The sequence below is a fragment of the Tupaia chinensis genome, unplaced genomic scaffold (assembly GCF_000334495.1).
Source record: "Tupaia chinensis unplaced genomic scaffold, TupChi_1.0 Scaffold000362_1, whole genome shotgun sequence".
NCBI classification, from domain to species: Eukaryota; Metazoa; Chordata; class Mammalia; order Scandentia; family Tupaiidae; genus Tupaia; species Tupaia belangeri.
Genome location: NW_006159859.1, coordinates 3,268,434 through 3,288,633, shown reverse-complemented (window position 1 = coordinate 3,288,633; position 20,200 = coordinate 3,268,434). Strand labels below are relative to the sequence as shown.

Below are 20,200 nucleotides of genomic sequence, written 5' to 3'. Positions count from 1 at the left end.
CCGGGGCTGCTCCGCGCACACCGGACGGAGCGCTCCCTCCCCGGGGAGAGCGGGCTTGCTCAGGTAAGCAGAGGGAAGCAGCCCCCCCGGCGCCCCGAGACCTGACACGAGGAGCGTTCACACCCGGCAGCTCCTCCGGATTGGGGCTCGAAGCCCGCACCCCAACTCGCAAGGGCCCGGCGAGGCTCTCGGAGCGCCGGATCCGAGCAGCTGGGGGCACGAGTGGCACGCAGCAGGTCTCCCTCGGCTTTTCGGGCGGGGTTCGAGGCTGTGTGGCCCTGAGCGGTGCTGGAGATGGGGAGACGGGGCACCCGCCGGGGAGCCCAGGGACCGGCACCTAGGGGTGCGGCGGGTCCGGGAGCCGCGGAGCCCTTAGCCCCGACTCGGTCGGGACGTTTCGGTGGCCCGCCTGCCGGGAGGGCTGGAGCCCTCCTCTCCATCCATGCCCTCCGCCTGCAGCTTGGGGACGTCTGCGGGTGTGGGGTGCAGAGGGGGCTGCCTGCGTGTGGGGCCAAAGGCCAGGGGTCCGGGCGGCGCAGCGGCGGGGATCCCTGGGCCAGGCCCGCCGACGCCTGCCCTGGCTCCTCGCCGCGCTCGGGGTGGGCGAGCACCGTTAGAGAAACTTCCTCGGGCCAAGGCGGGTGGCCGCACGCCCGCTGGTGCTTTCGCCGGGGCAGCTGAGCAGCCGCTAAGGGGACGCCCCCTCGCGCCCCGGCTACCCTGCGCCGCACCCTCAGCCCGTCTGCGGGCGATTTGGGGTTCACCGCGTCCGCGCCACCTTCCTTCCTGCTCTGAGTAGTCGCTGCGCCCAACCCTCACGTCCGAACCAGCGGTTCCAGGTCCCAGCTGTCCTCTTGGGGCACTTGGCAGACTACTAGATTTGGGGTACGGTTCATTGTGCACCCCCTCTTCCCAGTCGACCCCTTTATCGGGGGCTCCGGGGCCCTCTGTGCTGGCGCTGAGCTGTTTTCTCCTGGGTCGGGTTGCTCACCCTCCCAGCCTCCCTCCGGGGTGCCGTCGGTCTCCTGCCCTGGGTACCGGGAGCTCCCTGAAACCGAGCCCTGGGGCGGGAAATGAACCCGAGTAAACGTCTCTGTTTGTTTTTGCTTTGTAGAGTTCCTCTGAACCACTTACTTGGGTGGGTGCATTTATTAGCTTCTCATCTCCCGATCCGTAAATCTCAAGGAAGAAATGCAATTTCCATTTAGCCGATCTCCCCAAACACGCTACCCAGGCTTCCCCCTCCTCCTCTCCGCCCCCTGCCTCGCTTCCTGAACCCTTTTTCTTTTCTGAAGAAGGGAATCTCCGCGCCTCCTCCTCGCCTCCTCCCACCCAGTCCCTGAGCGCCTGTGAGAACCGGGGGAGTTATCAATGGAAATAAATAGGACCCGGCTCCATTCTCCGCCCCCTTCAAACAAGTGAAACCCTCCCGGCTCGGCTCGCAGAAGTAGAGATAAAACATCCCTCCCGAGGGAGCGGTTGCTGAGGATTTGATGGGATTGAATTGTTTTATTATCCTGAAAGAAGTGATGGATGGATGCGAGAGGGAATAAGCAGAGGGAATATGCCTACGGAGCAGAGTGTGTAGAGGGCGGTCCGTATTTATTATTATTCATTATTTTTTTATTAAGAGTGATAATAAGGTCGCAACCCCAGCGGAGGACTGTGTTTATACTTGGTTTGATTTTCTGTCCGTCTCTGATTTCAGTGGTTTCAGAAAGGGAAAACACCAAAACGGTATTAATTCCTCACACTCGTTCTGCATATGGGATTAATCAAATGTCCAAAAGATACTGTCATCTTACCCAAGTTTGAAACCACCAACTTTTAGACGGTTGCAGTGTTAAGGAATGGCCTTTGCTTCAGTCTGTCTTCTCAAAGTTTAAAAAAACTTGGCAACATAATTAATTATGGTCCCAATTCCCACTTTCAATCTAAACCTATGTTCAGGATTATATTAAAATCTCCCATCATGTATTCTTAAAAAGTGACTGTTCTGAGTTTCAGTGCTTGAAGGAGGGTGGGGAATGAGGACAACTGGGACCAAAGGGCCCCAAAGTTGGAGAAATTAGTGTTATTTCAAATATCCCAGTCTCTCTCACTCTCAAAACCCCTTTACTTTGTCTTTAAGGAAAGAAATGACAAGTTTCTTCTCTGCACGATTCTTAACTTCGGTGAATGTTCTTAATCTTTACCACACACTTGAAACCTAACAGCTTGCATCCTATTTTACTGTTTCATTTTTGTGTCAGGACGCTTTATTCATTAAACCTGTATGTCAAAGACTCCGGCTCAGCATGGCAGTAACACTCTGTTTTAATTAGTAAGTATCATAAAAAGAAGCTAGAACTCTGTAATGGGCCTAAATTGCTATGAATTATGTGTGGTTTAAATTACACGTTTATTTCAGCAGAAATGAAACCATGAATATAAAACATCTTTTAATCGCTTGCAGATACAGTTTTTATCTCTGAAGTTGTAACAAAATATATCATTGGAAAATAGCCTTCTAAGAATGAGGGAAGCCCCCACCCTCCGTTTATTTGTCCTGGGACTGTGTAACATTCATGTGGGAAATTATAAACGTTAACGAGGAAACAGTAATGTCATAACCTTGCCAACGCTGCATTCAAAATACTGCCTTCGAAGTAGCCACAGTGGGTCCGTCTTCAGATCACTTTTAACGCAGAGATTTTTCCTATTGGTTTCCAGAACCTGGTGATTCCAATTTGGGTTTTCTCACTTAGATTTATGGACTAGACTCTGTGTGGGGCAGGGGGAGGAAGGAAGTGTTCTAAAACTCCATCAAATTATGTGAAACGGAGAGGAAGGTAGAAATAAAGTTTATCTGTTGTTATCTTTTCCATTTATTTTTAATAGCAGTTCTATTCAGCCTATGTAGAGGCCGGAATTTGTATTTAGAAACTGATTGTGTCTTGCTTGTCATTGTTAGGACAAAACTTAGGATTCAGCTTGATAAGATGATGAGCAGATATTGGAAATGGAATGATTAAGTCTGAATGAACAGAGAACACAGGAGCCAGGCGTGAATTGCATATCACCCTGATTAAAGTTGTATTATCTCCCTTTCTTAGCGTCCCACTGATAAAGTGGTTGACCAAGCAGCTCTCTATCTCTTTTTTATTCCCCCGTCTTGCCAGGTCTGGCTTTGAAGAGCCATGTACCCCTAGTGTAGCAGGTTAATGATTGAACCACGCCAGAGTCTCTTGCTATCAGCTAATCACTGGGAAGAATGGATATCCCACAGTCATCTGTATTGGGTCAGAGGCAGCATAACTCACAAAAATCACTCAGCTAATCCACGTAACCTTGAAGTGCTATCTAGACCCTCTAAATGTTTATTTGGGAGTGATTATCCTGAAGAACACCATTCATTCTTCCCCTGTTGATTCACAGCGAAACTGAACAGCAAATGGTTAACCACACCAAATCCTTGCTTTCCAAACTGACTTTGGAAATCAAAGTCCTTTGCTATTTAAATATCCCATTAAAAATACTTGGCTTTCTTTGAATTTATTTTTTTATTTTATTTCTACCTTGAGAAATAGAGAAACATGCCGAACAGTCTTCAAACCAAGATCCACCCACCTTCAATCCACCAGCAACACGAGCACTTAGATTCACCAGCGTATTCAAGGGCCTTCGGGGACCTTCCCATGTAGGTCCAGCATCAACATTGTGTTATGCTCTGCCAGCATCACGGCTGGCCCCTGCTTTGCTTTCTAGCCCTTACATTAGGGTACATTCTGCCTTGTAGTTCCACCGTATTACATATGCAATGTGCAATGACAGCTAGGACACATGTAGTGATGCTTCCGTGTTAACTTCTACCCAGAAAGAAAAGCAAACATCACTGTTGTTAAAAATAATCCCATAGTCTGACATGGAAAAAGAAGAATGTTCACATTTATCATACCATAGGGTGGTCTATTGACCATAAATTCATCATATTTCTGTGAATAACCACAGCATTTCAGTGTGAGCCTGTGTTCGCTTGGGTGTGTATTCAGACTCACGCATGTCCTGCCACTTCTGAGATGACACCTGGCATTTGGCGTTCCCAGATAGCCCACCAGTACCAAAAGCAGGTGATTTCGGGGTTGCTTACTTCCTGAACACTGACCCCAAAGATGCAGTGTCTACACCGTCTCTCTTCCGGTTGTTGCATTCCTAAAAACCACAAACCAACAAGTCCATAAGTTTTATAGTTGTTTGAAATATTTGGAAAAATAGAGTATCTAATATTAATCCACCCCCTAACTGGGAAAAAAAGAGAGGGAAAGATAATGCTTGGTTTGCATTTTAAATATCAGGGTAAAGAATTTGATCAATATGGAGTAAAAGCAAACTAGCGATAGGGTTTCTGTCGATTTTTCCCTTTAGGAGGAAGAGATAGATTTGACCACAGAGCAGCTGGGTATTGGGTCCTGTTACAATGTCAAGTTTTTTCAAGGAAGTTGCTGAGCTAGATTTGACTTAAACTTTAAAGTTCACAGACCTCCAATTTATAAGAAGAGTGTAGAAACTTCCAAGATTACGTGTCATTATTCCTTCAATAATTTCCAGATCCTTTGGAAACTGATTTATTTTAGTAAGTTGGTGAATAGTTCTTGGTTTCCAAGTTAGTTTTTTTCCTGTAGCAAATTTGAACATGATACATATTTAATGTTTCATATGTTTCTCTGAAGTATTTATTTTTAGTTTCACTTGTGAAAACTGAAATGAAACTTTTCTTTAGAGAAGAAAAACATGGCTGAATGTAGTAGTGTGAGTGTATAGTTAACTTCCCAAACATCTCTCTTGATTCTTTTGAAATAATTTTCTGCCCTTTTTTATGGTTATGAGTAAAGAAAACACATTTTTAGAAATAATGGGGTAATGTGAACTTTGGGAGGAACGCAGTAAAAACATGATTTTGAATGATTAGAGACCAACTCATCTGTGTAGAACTCTTACACATAGCTTCTGCGGGGTGGAGACCATTACATATTATATATATATAAAAACTACAGTTGAGTGGACAGCGTGGATGTTTGTCTAGTTCCTGATTGGAGTGATTTCAGTTTTTATCACAAATAGTGTTGACTACTGAAAGAAATGGAGAGTATACATGTTTCTGTCAGTGTTTCTTCTCTCCAAGAAAAAAAAATCGAGGTAAACTGCCTCTTCATCCAGCTGTGTACTCAGAGAACATATATTCCATAATCTAAGGACATAGCCCAAAACTACGGGTTATTTTCAAATGTGTGTTTTATCCACAACTAAAATTCACTCCAACTATATCTTATTTTCTGAGACAGTGTCCTTTTCTATCCAGATGGAGATAAAATATGAGCCTGAAATTTAGCATTTCTAAAATAAATAGGAAAATTAGAATGCAGAATTTGAAAGACCTGTAAGTGTCACACCTTGTTTTTTGAAATCACCGTGACCGTTTTGCAGTTTTGCAAAGACAGACAATACTGTATCTAGAGACAGTTAGCAAACAAAATGAGGGGGCAACATGTTCCTTATAGGAAGATACAATGTTTATGAGGGACATGGTAGTGGGAATGGTAGGTGATGTGGTGGTTAAGAGCACTGGACTCCCACATGGTTGACTGTAGTTCAAGTCTCGGACCTGGCAGCTTGTTTTCTTACACTCCCCCTCCCCCCTCCCACACACACACTCTGTCCCTGTCTGGTCAAATTAAAATAAATAAATAAATAAAGTTAAATAAAATAATTCTTTTTTCTTTTTTAAGGCACGTGCTAGTATAAAAAGGCCTCATTTGTTTAGGATTGGATTTTTGCAACTTAGATGCTACAAGTGTTAGTTGCCTCCTGGGGTGCAGACGGTTGCAGTTTACAACACACTGTAGTGGAAAGGAGACCATAGCTGTCCTTCTGCAGCCATAAGTGTGCTCAGCCTGTAGGTAGTGCCGAGTGGAATACTGTGCATTTTATTCCAGTAATAAAATTCATTTCTGATTGAAGTATCAGAGTCATACACACATACACACATGCAAATATACTTGATCCGTTTGAATTATCTTCTAAAAAAATGCAGCGCCAGTCAGTGGCAGAGTGGTTGTGGTTAAGGCAGCTGGATCCCACAGGGCCAACTGAGCGGTTAAAGTCCCAGATGCAGCAGCTTGGAGAGCATGCCAGGCGAGTGTGTGCGAATGTGTGTGAATGTATGCATGCCTATATCTCAAAAGGAGAATGGAGGAGAGGGTTTGCAGTGTGGCCATCCTACCTGAGGGGCACTTTCTCACTTTACTTTTCTCTCTCTCTAACCCTAATACACCATTTTAAAAATATTAATAACACATAGTAAATGCATTTTTACCCATAAGGACACATCAGTTTGTGATATATATATATATGTTTATTATATATACATATGGTATATATCGTGATGTGGATCTAAATATTATGCATATATTGATAATATCAATGTTGTATATTTTATATTAAATTACAACATTCACTACAATTTGCTGACAGTATTGAGAGCTTTAAATTAAAAAAAAACATTTATTTATTCATCTATTTGTTGTGATTTTCAAGCTACTGGGTCTGGTACTTGAACTGTTGGCCATGTGGGAATCCAGTGCCCCAACTTCCATGCCACCTTCTAGCCCCCAAAGCTTTGAATTTGGATTAATTCAGAAGTAGCTGGATTCTGTCATTAAAGAGCTATTTATTGCCTAGTGTGGTGACAAAGATCAGGAACAGTAGCGCTAGCTACAGCCAAAGAGAGAAGGCGGCATTTTCAGTCTTGTTCACGCTACTGAGACCCTCTGATGTTTCCTAGATGAGCTATGAAAGTATACTACCTTTTTATGGAAAATAAAACTTCCTCTTATCCAGGAGATACAACTTGAATGTGCTAACAATCACGGTAGTGGGTTCTATCATACTATAAATGAACTAATGGTGGGCCACGTGGGAGGTGGCCAAGGGATACTGGGGCAGCCACCCTGCCCTGTGTTACTAGGGTCTCTCAGGGCACTGGAGTGACTTGAATAAACAGTTTTACTTAAATATTTAAGTAATTTTATTTTCCAGTGTCTCTTATAAATATGAAAATATCCCTGGGATGAGAAACAGGATGCACTGATATTAACTAATATCTTACAAAACTATGTTAATAGCTTAAGACAGAGAAGAATGATGGTAGCTTAAGACAACATTTTAGAGCACCAGCCCATGGCATGGTGGTTGAGGCAGCTGGAACTCACATGGCTGACTGCACAGTTTGAGTTCCAGAAACGGTGGCTTGAAAAAAAAGTGCCAGGCGCATGTGCATGCTTGACCAAAATCCCAAAAAGAGAAATGGAAGAGAAGGGATTTGTGGCATGACCCTGTGCCACCCTCTTTACTGAATTTCACTCTGTCTCTCTCTCTCTCTGTCTCTCTCCAGCAAGTGTACGCACATGCGCTCCACGTGAGTTTAAGCCACCAGTTCTGGGACTCCAACTGTGGTCAACTACATGGGAGTCCAGCATCAAAGCCATTATGCTAACTGCTGGTCCCTATTTTTTTTCTTTTTTTTTTTTAACATTTCTTTACACCAAAATAAACTTGGGCTTTAATTCAATTTTTTCCACAAACCTTTTGTAGCCCCTTCATGTATCTTTCGCTCTCTCCTCCTCCCCTTTCTTTTTTTGGACAACTATCTTCAGTATTGCCCTACTCTTTATTCTGTTCCTCTGAAAATGTTTGGTTTCTATATCCTATTATAATTCGCGTCTAAGGGTCATCTTCATGTGCCACAGTTTGAAGGCTTGATTGAATGCGCTACTGAATTTTGAGAGTTTTAAACTTTTTAGTTTTAAGAGAGATTTTTGTTAAAGGACATGTGTGCTTGCCAGAGACACAGAGAAAGCAGGGAGAGAGAAAGCAAGAAATCACACACCACCAACCCCCTCCCCCCACTGCCCCAAAAGGAAAAGGCCACACCACAGTTCCTTCTCCTCCATTCTACTGCCCCAAAAGGAGATGGCCACACCACACAGTTCCTTCTCCTCTTCTCCTCTAGGGATTTTGGGCATGCACGCACACATACACAGCGTGAGTTTCAAGGTGCTGGGTCTGAGACTCAAACCATGGTCAGCCATATGGTAGTCCAGCACCTTAACCACTATGCCACCTGCTGGTCCCAAGATTCTTAATTTTTAAACAAGGAGCCTTGCAGTGGGTTCCACAAACGTTTTTTTTACACTGAACTCCATACATTTTACTCTGATCCCCATAAATTTTGATGTCCAGAAATTGGAAAGAAAAGATCATTTGAAATTATCATTGCAAAGTTAGGCCCAGTAAATATTTGCACTAAAAACCTTCTCTTTTAAGTAGAATAAAAGTTTACTTAAAAGGACACCAAAGTTTATTTACTTATTTTTTCCACGAGAGAGGGAGACTGAGAAACAGACAGCTCCAATGGAGTCTTCATGCCATGATCCACCCAGGCCTTAACCAGCCAGATCACAGGTGAATGCTCGCAGGTGGAGAGACCCAAAGGTGTGAACCGCAGACCTTCCCATGTGGCCTCAGCCTACGCAGCATTGCATTATCACTGTGCCACTGTAGCTGGCCAAGGGTTCTCTGAAACAACGGAGGTGGAACTTTCCCATTTCCTCTGAAATCATACTAAACGGGGGTGCAGTTTTCATAGGGCCAACCTGGTATAGCAGAGATCTCTAAAAGGGGGGCCTTTCACTGCCTCATTGCGGTGCACAAGGTCCCTCACTGTGGTCTAAAAAGGAACTATCAGAGGACCTAATATTTATATTAACTTGTATGCATAAAGAGAGAATATTAAGTTTTGTGAGTATTAGTTTGAGTTTCACCATGGAAATGGAAATGATCCCATTTATTAATAATAACTTTATGGAACCTTTGATTGTTTACAAGGTACTTCCATAGTCATTTTCCTTAATACTCAGAGGTTAACTCAGTGAGTTAATATTATATGCTCCTCTTCCTGAGAAATCTGAGACTGAGTTTCAGTAAAGACTTTTACCTAGAGACACAGAAACTTTTTAAATGAAGTGGTATGTCTTTGGTTTCAACAGCAAAATTGATACAAATTTCTAAAAATTTTGGGACCAGCAGGTGGCATAATGGTTACATCACTGGACTTCCACATAGTTAACCAGTAGTTGGCCATAGTTTAGGTCCCAGACCTGGTGGCTTAAATTCATGCCAGGTGCATGTGCGTGCATGGCCAAAATCCCAAAAAGAGAATGAAGGAGAAGGGATTGCAGTCTAGCCATCCCCCCTGGGAGTAATTTCTCACTTTCTGTCTCTGTCTCTCTGGCAGGTGCACACACCCTATTTCTCTCAAAAAAAATTTTTTTTTCTAAAAATTTTAAGTTGAAATGGATTACTGAACTAATTTACATGGACAACATTTGCAGAAATTTTTCACAATTTTATGATTAAAAAAATACTCTTTGTCCTAAATCCATGATACCCTAATTGTAGGCTGTCCATGCATCAAATTTTTATTTGTGTTTGGCAACAATTTAGCTTCTTAGGGAATATTTTAGGGGAAACTGTCCAACTTTTCCATTTTAAAATCATTGTTTATGAGGATCAGCAGATGGCGTGATGGTTACGCTGCTGGACTCACACATGGTCGACTGCAGTTTGAATCCTGATGGCTTGAAACACACCAGGCACATCTGTATGTCCCCAAAATCCTGATAGGAGAATGGAGGAGAAGAGATTGTGGCGTGGCCACACCCCTGGGGGGTGATTTCTTGCTGTCTCTCTGTCTCTGTGGCGAGTATATGCACCCTATAGCAAAAATCTCTAAAAATCAATCAATCAATCAGTCAATCATTGTCTATGTTTAGGCAAAATGACTTAATCTTTGAGAGTAATGACACTGGTTCTAAATGGCACAAAAGCCCTAGCAGTTGATAAATAAATAGATAATGACCACATCTGTCCTTCTGAAAGGTTCAAGTCTCTGAACATGTGCAGGTTCTGATGTAAACCTCCCCCCACCCCCTACCATTTGCAGGAATTCTACTCTAATCATCAAAAGCAAACTAAGTTATCAGTTTGCTTTATTAAGTCTCCATATAGCCATTAAATCACCTCTTGAAGGCAGATCCCTTCTTTTGTTCAGCCCTTCCCTTAATTAGACCAGCTATTCAAATCTGGGTGTTAAAAGTGCTCTAAGATACAGTATTTGTTGAATTCAATCTCTCTTGTCTGTGTGTGTGTGTGTGATAGACAACTTCCTTAATAGACCTAGGAGAAAAGTTATCTGAAGAAGGGAATAAGACATATTCTTTAATAAGTAGAGCCTTATAAGAAATTTTAGGATTAGAAAAATGTATTGTAAATTATATTAGAGACACATAACTAACTCATGGTATTGAAACTTGCATCACTGAAAAATCAATATGCTTCTGATTCCCTTTAAAATTAATACTAATGAGTAGCAGCTCATCTATAGCTATTCCATTAGTCCATTAATATTTGGTATTCTTTTTTCATTTTATTTTTTGGAGAGGTTTTTGCTACAGGGTACATGTGCTCACCAGAAAGATAAAGAGACAGAAAGCGAGAAATCACCACACCCCCGCCCGGGGGGGATGGCCACGCTGCAATCCCTTCTCCTCCATTCTCCTCTCAGGATCTTGGGCACGCATGCACACGTGCCAGGTGTGGGTTTAAGCCACCAGGTCCAGAACTCGAACTGCAGTTGACTACATGGGCGTCCAGCGACATAGCCATTACTCCAACTGCTGGTCCCAATGTTTGGTATTCTTAAGAGGTAAGACTTGAAGTTAGGTCAATAGTAAATTTTTTTAAATAAAGATTTTAGAAAATTGACTGAAATTGTACGTTTCAGTGAACTGGTGAGAATTTTTTTTTTTTTGAGAGGTTTTTCACTATAGGGCGCGTGCGCTCGCCAGACAGACAGAGAGAGACAGAGAGACAGAAAGTGAGAAATCACCCCCCAGAGGGGATGGCCACGCCGCAATCCCTTCTCCTCCATTCTCCTCTTGGGATCTTGGGCACGCACGCACACGCGCCCGGCGTGGGTTTTAAGCCACTGGGTCCAGGACGCGAACCGCGGTCGACTACGTGGGAGTCCAGCGACATAGCCATTATGCTAACTGCTGGTTCCCGAGAATTATTAAAGTATACATAAAAGGACCTTCCAAATATTCTGAAAGTTTAAAACTCTTTAAAATATAAGATACAAATAAGTCCAAACAGTGAAAATATACATACCTATATTAACATTTCATTCACCCAATTCAGACTATATATTTTAAAAGAATCATTTATTTAATTTTATTTATTAAACTTATTTTTTAATTGGACCAGACAGAGAGAGATGGGGGAAAATGCAAAAACAAGCCACTCAATCTGAGACTCAAACCACGGTTGGCCATGCCAAAGTCCATCACCTTGACTGCCACACTATCACAGACCGTCTACATATTTTTTTTGAAAAAAATCTATATTGGGACCAGCAGTTAGTGTAATGGTTGTGTCGCTGGACTCCCACATAGTCAACCACGGTTCGCATTCTGGACCCGGTGGCTTAAAACTCACGCCAGGCGCATGTGCGTGTGTGCCCAAGATCCCAAGAGGAGAATGGAGGAAAAGGGATTGCGGCGTGACCATCCCCCCGGGGGGTGATTTCTCGCTTTCTGTCTCTATGTCTCTCTCTGTCTGGTGAGTAAAAATGCCCTATAGCGAAAAACCTCTCCAAAAAAAAAAAAAATCTAGATTAAAAAATAAAAGTTAGCTTACCAGCAGATGGCATAATGGTTACATCACTGGACTCCCATGTAGTCAACCGCGGTTTGAGTCTTGGACTCGTTGGCTTAAAACTCAAGCTGGGCACACGTGCACACGTGCCCACCATCCAGAGAGGAGAATGGAGGAGAAGGGACTGTGGCGTGGCTATGCCCCCTGGGGGGTGATTTCTCACTTTCTGTCTCTCTGTCTCTCCAGCAAACACATGTGCCCTGTAGCAAAACAGAACAAAGCAAAACAAAACTCCCTCTCAAAAGCATAAATAAATAAAATAATAATTAAAAGTGTATTTACTGAGCAATGGCAGCATCCAGGCAGTTTGCAGGCCTCTTTTTCTCTTGGCAGGCTCAATCTTCTGCAATGATCACTGAATGTTGTTGACCCCAGTGCTCCCCAGCTGCAGTAAAAAACAGTAAAAAAAAAAAAAAATCCCCCCAAAAAGAAGCAAAGTCACCCCTAACTGTATCTCTTACTTTTTGGGGGGAGGGGTTGAGGAATGACATAATTATGGGTCTGAATTCTCATATTGGCTCAGTCTTGGTGGATTTTTTTATCTGCAGTGACTGTGGGTTTATATACTTGCATTAGTTCATCTTAATTTGCTATAAACTCTTCAGTTTAAATGACTGTGGGATCTGTCTGCCTCGTCTGCCTTTTGAAAGTGTCCTTTTCTTTAATCATCTCTTAATCCAGAAATAATAATGCAGAACATCCCAGGAAGTGATCCTGATCCTCAGAGCTCTAATCTCAACACGTGCACCTTAAATCCGTTGCTGGATCTAGTGCGTGAGAAGCCTGAGCACACTCACCTTTGAACCAGTTTTAATCCAGCTTTGTTTATTAAACAAAACGGGTGTCCTCGGATTTGCTGTAGCAGGCTAAGAAAAAGAATAATAAGAGTGTATTACTATTTCTGTGATGGTTTTGAAAAATCCAACACCTTGGGGCCACCCGGTGGCACAGCAGTAGCACATTACTCTGTGACGCTGGACCCACATAGGAAGATGCCAGGTTCGCATCCCAAAGCCTCTCTGTATGTGATGGTGCACATGTGTGCTGTGATCTTAGCTGGCTGAGGCTCGGGGTGGATCATGGCATAAAAACCTTACGAAGTGTCTCTTTCTCTTCCTCTCTCCCTGAAAAAATAAAGAGATCTTTTTAATAATCCAACGTCTTGGGACAGCAGATGGCTCGATGGTTAGGTCCCTGGGCTCTCATGTATTTGACCCATTTGAGTTCTGGACCAGGTGGCTTAAGACTCATGAGTCTGTGAGTGCCCAAAATCCCTAGAGGAGAATGGAGAAGGGATTGTGGTGTGGTCATCCCCCTGTGTGTGGGGGGGGGTTCTCCCTTTCTGTCTCTCTGCCTCTTTCTTTCTCTCCAGCGAGGACATGCACCCTATAGCAAAAATCTCTCTCTCTAAAAAAAATTCAACATCTTGTTAAAAATTTATTTATTTCATTTTATTTATTATTAGTACTGTTATTTTGTTATAGGGCACATATGCTCATGGGGTGGGGTGAGGGGAATGAGAAAGCAAGCCTCCAGATGCAGGACTCAAACTCCCATGGCCTGTGGAAGTCCAGTGCCTTAACCACCATGCCACCTGCTGGCTCTCCAAAATCAAATTTCTTCATCTTTCCTTAGTACTTCTACTCAGTCTTGAATTGGATAAAAATCTAACTTTTCCCTGATAGGTTAGGTAAATAAAGATAAGATAATTGGGGCCCAGTGGCATGGTGGCTGGGGACGCTGAACTCCCACATAACAGACAGCGGTTCAAGTCCCAGACCTGGTGGCTTACTTTCTTTCTCTCTCCCTCCCTACCTCCCTCTCTCTCTCTCTCTCTTTCTCGATCTGTCCCTCTCTAGTCAAATTTAAATAAATAAAGTTAAATAAAATAATTTTTAAAAGATTTATTCATTTATTTCCATTTATTATTATTTATTTTATTTTTTAATTTGACCAGAGAGACAAAGAGAGGGAGAAAGAAAAGGAAAGAGAAAGAGCGAGCCTCCAGGTCCAAGACTTGACCCGCAGTCGGTAAGGTGGAAATCCAGCGCTCTTAACCATCACACCACCTGCCAGCCCAAGTTAAATAAAATAACTCTTAAAAAAAAAAAAGTGGGAGGGGCCCAGCCGGTGGCATGGGGCATGGTGGTTAAGGCATTGGACACTCCCACATGGCTGACACGGTTCAAGTCCTGGATGTGGTGGCTTGCTTTCTCACTTTCTCTCTCTCTGTTTCTCTGTGTCTCTCTGGTCAAATTAAAATAAATGAATAAATAAATAAAATTAAAAATAAATAATTATTTAAAAAAAGATAATCTGATGCTGAAACTCCTTTATATCTCTGTTTTTAGAGAAAAGTCAAAACATATCTTTTTATTGCTATTGTAGAAAAATTGGCAACTAGTTTGAGAAAATGACTTATACAATTTGTAGATAAAGAGGATCTTCTTAATTTTCAAAGAATATTCACATCCTTTATTCCATTTAATCTTGTAAAGAATGTGGGAATAATTGTCTCCAGTTTGAAGATAAGGAAACTGAGATGGAAAGAGATTAAGAGACTCATTCTAAGTACAAAAGCTGACACTGGTTTAGTTAGAACAAGAACTCAGGTCTTACTGAGTCAAGTGACCTTTTTCAAGTTTGCTCTGGTAGCTTTTTAACTGTCCCCAAACTTGTTAATATATATAAATAACTTTTCCTTTCTTTTTAACATGATAGTGGAGGATGGAGGAGAGTAAAGAGCAGCCCCCAAAATTAAGTTCAGGTGTTATGTAGAAAAAATTTATCCTGAATTGACAAGAAACCAAGATGTGGCAAGTACTCACCTGAAACAGGAGACAAGGGAGAGAGCAAGACAGAGAAAGAAAAAGTAACTGTCCTTGTTTGCTAAATTCTCCAAATTATAAGATTGTCAGGAACCACTCTCCTGGGAGGATATTTTCTCATTTTTCCAAAGATGTGTCTTCTTTTTTTTTTTGGCGGGGGGGGGAACTTGGATTTTGTAAGAGGGCTGGTAGAAGAAATATATATTTGAAGACTCTTGCTTTTAAGTTACTTGTTTTTCAAAAAATATGACAACTACATATTTATATGTCTGCCTTCCCCTTTTTCCCCTGGAAATAAGAATAATTGAGAGTTTAACCATTTTAATCATTGACAATCCCAGGTAAATCTATTCACGTATCTATCTATGGAATATATTGTGTTTATTGTAGCTATTTTTTAAAAGAATTATTTTGTTTAGCTTTATTTATTTATTTATTTAAATTTGACCAGAGAGGGACAGAGTGAGAGAGAGAGAGATAGAGACAGGGAAAGTGAAAAAGCAAGGGCCAGGTTTGGGACTCTAACCGCAGCCAGCCATGTGGCAGTTCAGTGCCCTTAGCCACCATGCCACCTGCTGGCCCCTATTGTAGCTATTTTTAAATTATTGTTTTAAAGATGTCTTGTGATTTGGCACTGGAGGCCACCACCAGCTTTCTTTAGTAATAGGTAGGCTTTAATGCTGACTATGAAGAGAACTGCTAGGGACGGTGGGAACAAGGAGGATAGGAGAGAAAGTGGAACTTCAAGACCATCAAGTATTCAGGAAAATAAAGGCTCTGGCCCATGGAATAGCACATGACTTTTTTTTTTTTTTTAAGAGAGATTTTTGCTTTGCCCTGCATGTTTTTGCTGGAGAGACAGAGAAACAGAAAGCGAGAAATCACCCCCCCCAACAGGGGATGGCCACACCACAATTCCTTCTCCTCCATTCTCCTCTAGGGATTTTGAGATGCATGCATATTTGCCCAGCATGACTTTTCAAGCTGTTGGGTACAGGACTTAAACCATAGTTGATTACGTGGGAGTCCAGCGACATAACCATTATACCATCTGCTGATCCCAAAGCATTACTTCTTAATTTTATAAAATTTATTTTGCTACGGTAGTAATAGTTTCTTTTCTATAGTATTTTATTTATTAGTAGTGTATTTGCAAACTTTACTAAGTATGTAAGCAAATTTGAAACTTGACTGCAACTTTGAAACTTTTCCCAATCTCCTAAATGGCCCACGAGTCCATTATTGGGCTTTAAGATAAATGACTCAGAAGGAATAAACTCTTGAAATCTTGAGAATGGGTGAAAATTGGAGACCAGAAGGTTCAAACCATCAGGGCTACCTGTGGTGGTACAACGATATGCAGAGCTTTGCAGTGCTGAGGCTCCATGGCAAGGTCCCCTGTTCACGTCCCAAGGTGTCCCTGTACACGCTGGGCATGCCTGTGTGTCTGTGATCTGGGCTGGCCCAGTATGTGGTGGCGTGAAGACCCTGTGGGGCTGCCTCTCTGTCATGGAAGAAACAAACTTTAAAAAATTTCAAATAGTAAAACTCGTAGAGATGAAAATCTTGTGATGCTATGAAAGGTCTTTATATTTTGAAAGTTTCAGAATAAAAAGACATGAGAATCACAGGTTTGGAAGAGTCCACACCACCCATTGCCTGACAGGAATGATCAGCGTCGATGTCTCAGGACCTTGTTAAGAAGGCCCAGGCTTGGGACCAGCAGATGGCATAATGGTTGCGTCACTGGACTCCCATGTATTCAACTGTGGTTCGAGTTCTAGACCTGGTGGCTTAAAACTCACGCTGGGCACATGTGCATGCCTGCCCAAGATCCCAAGACGAAAATAGAGGAGTAGGGATTGCAGCATGGTCATCCCTTCTAGGGGGTGATTTCTTGCTTTCTGTCTCTCTCTCTCTCTCTGTCTCTCCAGCAAGCACATGCACCCTATAGCAAAAATCTCTCTCTAAAAAAAGCAACAAGAAGGATCAGGCCTGCGCCTGCCAGTAACGTGGTGGTTGGGGCAGCTAGATCCCACATGGCCTACTGTGCAGTTCAAACCCCAGGCACGATGGCTTGAGGAACTTGGACAGAGCATGTATGTGCATGCCCAAAATCCCAAGAGGAGAATGGAGGAAAAGGGATTGTGGCATGGCCATCCCTCTTGGGGTTGGGGCTAATTTCACATACTGACAGACTAATGGACAAACCACTCTCAGGACCTACTCCAGAACTATTAAACCCGAATCTGCATTCTATGGGAAAACTGGGTGATTTGTATGAGCATGAAAGTTTGAAAACACTATTCTATACCTTTCTGTGCTCAGTTCAAAATGTATTCCATCTAAACCAAAATTTACATGTTTCCAGATGAAAGAGGCCCTTCTGAGTAATGAGCCATGTTTATTCTTACCAGGGCATTTTCGTGTTCTTAAAGACAGAAAAGATGTATTCTTGTGCCAGATCCCTGGACCATCCAGAACATACCATCTAACTAAGGCAACCAGTGGGTGTTCATGGTGGCCTCCTCTGAAAGATTAAGGATGTCCTTCCACACAACGCTGTATTGGAAATTTAGTACACATGGAATTGTCGAAAGCCTCCAAACTTTATTTCCTATTTAACTTATGTTATATCTCAGTAAAACAAATTCCATCTATCAATAGCAATAGTCAATTTTAATACTTTAATTTATTCATTAACAGTCACAAAACATCTACTTGAAGTTGGGCCCTATGATCAGCATGGTGACTATTAAAGACACAAGTAGGAGTCCCTTCCTGTTCTGGTGGATCTCAGGAACTGTACAGACAGAATTTAAGATGTTTTCCAATAGATGTATGAATATAGAAATATACTAAATGTCCCTATGGTAGATGCTGGAGTATTTTTTTAAGAATTATTTTACTTAACTTTATTTATTGGAGGCTTTTCTGCTGGAAGATACTTCCAACCACCTTGATCTTTGCCTTGATCTTCCTGGAATTGGTATAACTCAGCTAGTATTTATTTAGTGCCTATTTTGTGCACAAAAACTAAAACCAGCTACGTAGGAGACATAGAGATGAGTGGAAGTAATTTCTGATAGTAAACTTAGTCCTATCAGCCTCATAAAGACCTTTTCTATAGGGACAGGGAAAAATGTAAAAATAACTATAATTCCAATGAGGTAAGAAAGGGCCATAAAAAAACAAAGTCTCTGGTTTCACCAGGGTGGACTGCGATTTTGTCTTATCAGCCTGGCGGGGGGTGAGGGGGTGTCCCCAGGGGACTTGCAAAGAGGCACTTCATAAACACTCCTTGACTTACCGACAGTGTGCAGAGACTGCTCAGATAACAAGCCATCTAAGTAAACACCACACTGCCACAATCCTATGAAGCATCTCCCCAGAGATTTCACTGCCCTCTTTCTGTTTCTTTTGGTGTAACCAGAAAGTCAGGAAGCATCCTTCCTCTGTCAGAACACCTCCTGTGTTTCGACCTCTCCTTTACTGGAGGACGAGCTCTGTCAGAGGGGTCTTTATGTCACTGAGCTCCAGTCTCCTCCCCTCTAATACCAGGCTGGCCCCTGGGACTAGTCGGGGGACCAGAACGCTTCTAATCTGCCTTTCATCCAAGAACGGACCCTGCAACAGCTGCTGTCTTCCCTGGGTTAGCATTCCCAGTTATTTTTCACCCGACGGGACTGCCGGAGCCTCGGTGAGCCAGTTACCTGTCGCCTGGTCCCCGTGGCTTGGCAATGTGTCCCACTGGTGGTTGGCGGTTGCAGTGAACTCACAGGCAAGATAGATTCCCAGGTGCAAAGTGTGGGAGACCCATCTCTGGCCTCCCCCTCTGTGCCCTCAGCATCCGGGTCTGGTGAAAGTCCTTCCTAGCTCCAGGGTTCTGTTCAAGCCCGTGCTGACATGAGCATTCTTCAGAGTGGCCTTCTTTTGGTCACTCAGCCTAGAAACCTTCTCTAAATATTTAAAGTGGCCATCACCGTAGTCTCTGTCCTATAAGCCTGTTTTGATGTTTCGCATAGGAATAAACACCAGCCAGCAATGCTCTCTTATGTACGTCTCTGTTTCTGTATCGTCTGTCACTCCTACTGACCCACGCACTTTATATTATCACTATAGTGAATATAGCAAGAATCATTACATGGGTGCCTAATAAAAACATAATGAATGAGTGAATATAATAACATTATTGGATTCTGTTGCCTGGAGATGTAAGTTGTGTCTTTATAAGTAGATTGTAAATATCTTTATAATCGTATACTATAAGTAGATTATAGGATATTTATTCTGAGCCCCCATATTCCTCCCTGAGGGACTTTTAATATTCTAGGGATCATTAGCTTCTCCTCAGATGGTAGAAGTTATTCTGGGGCCAGCAGGTGGTGTGGTTAAGGTGCTGGACTCCCGCATGGCTCATCACGGTTTGAGTCCCAGACCTGGTGACTTGCTTTCTCTCTTTCTCTCTCCCTCTCTCTGGTGAGCACATGTGCTCTATAGAAAACTCAAAAAATAATAATTGTACCACTAATAAATAAAATAAATTTTTAAAAAAAGTTATACCAGGACCAGCAATGGCATAATGGTTACATTGCTGAATTCCCACATAGTCGATCACGGTTTGAGTTACGGACCTGGCAACTTAAAAGTCATGCTGGGCATGTTTGTGTGCATGCATGCCCAATATCCCAAGGGAGAATGGAGGAGAAGGGATTGTGACATGGCCATTCTTTGAGGGGGGTGATTTCTTCCTTTTTGTCTCTCTGTCTTGTCTCTCTGGCAAGTACACACACCCTATAGCAAAAATCTCTCTTAAAAAAAAAAAACGAGGGAAGAAATTCCAGCTATCTCAGTTGTATCCACAAAAAGAGCTTTTTGTTAGGCAGAAGGTATTCAGAATTTTGTTTTAGTTTTACTTTGATATATTATATATTGCTTTTTGAACTTTCTCATACCTTCTAAGCACCTATCAGATGTAGTTTAGGATATTTACTCCTTCCTTAATAAGGGATGTCTTCCTGGATCAAAGACTATGTCTATCAGGACCAGCAGGTAGCATGGTGGTTAAGGTACTGGACTCCCACATGGCCAACTGCGGTTTGAATCCCAGATCCAGTGACCTGAAACTCACACCGGGCTCAGGTGCGTGTATGCCCAAAATCCTAAAAGGAGAATGGAGAAGGGATTTCTGCATGGCCATCCTCCTTGGGGAGTGACTTTTCACTTTCTTCCTCTCTGCCCCTCTCTATTTCTCTAGAGAGCACATGCACCCTATGTCAGAAATCTCTCCCAAATAAATAAATAAATAAATAAATAAATAAATAAATAAATGACTATGCCTGTCTATAGCACTTTTATTTTGGTCACTTCTATTGTTCATTATTCTTTTGTTGACATTAATGATGGTGGCAATACAGGGTTACTAACTTTAAAATCAGATTCTCTTTCAGCCAGCTGGTGGCAGGACGGTGTGTGCCCAAAATCCCAAGAGAAGAATGGATGACAATAGATGGCCCCTTGACTAGCCCCCATAGGAAATGCTTTCTCTTCCCCTCTCTTCC

The 20,200-nt window shown here is 42.5% G+C and overlaps 1 protein-coding gene across 1 annotated transcript in view; it reads left to right on the top strand.

Annotated features, from left to right (window-relative positions):
* Positions 1–6: 6 nt before the first annotated feature.
* Positions 7–20,200, top strand: part of NDNF (neuron derived neurotrophic factor) — a 43,406-nt gene continuing 23,212 nt past the window's right edge. Inside the window, exon 1 of the mRNA XM_006153111.3 lies at positions 7–63. The gene's annotated coding sequence lies outside the window, so the exon portion shown is untranslated. The remainder of the gene's footprint in view (positions 64–20,200) is intronic.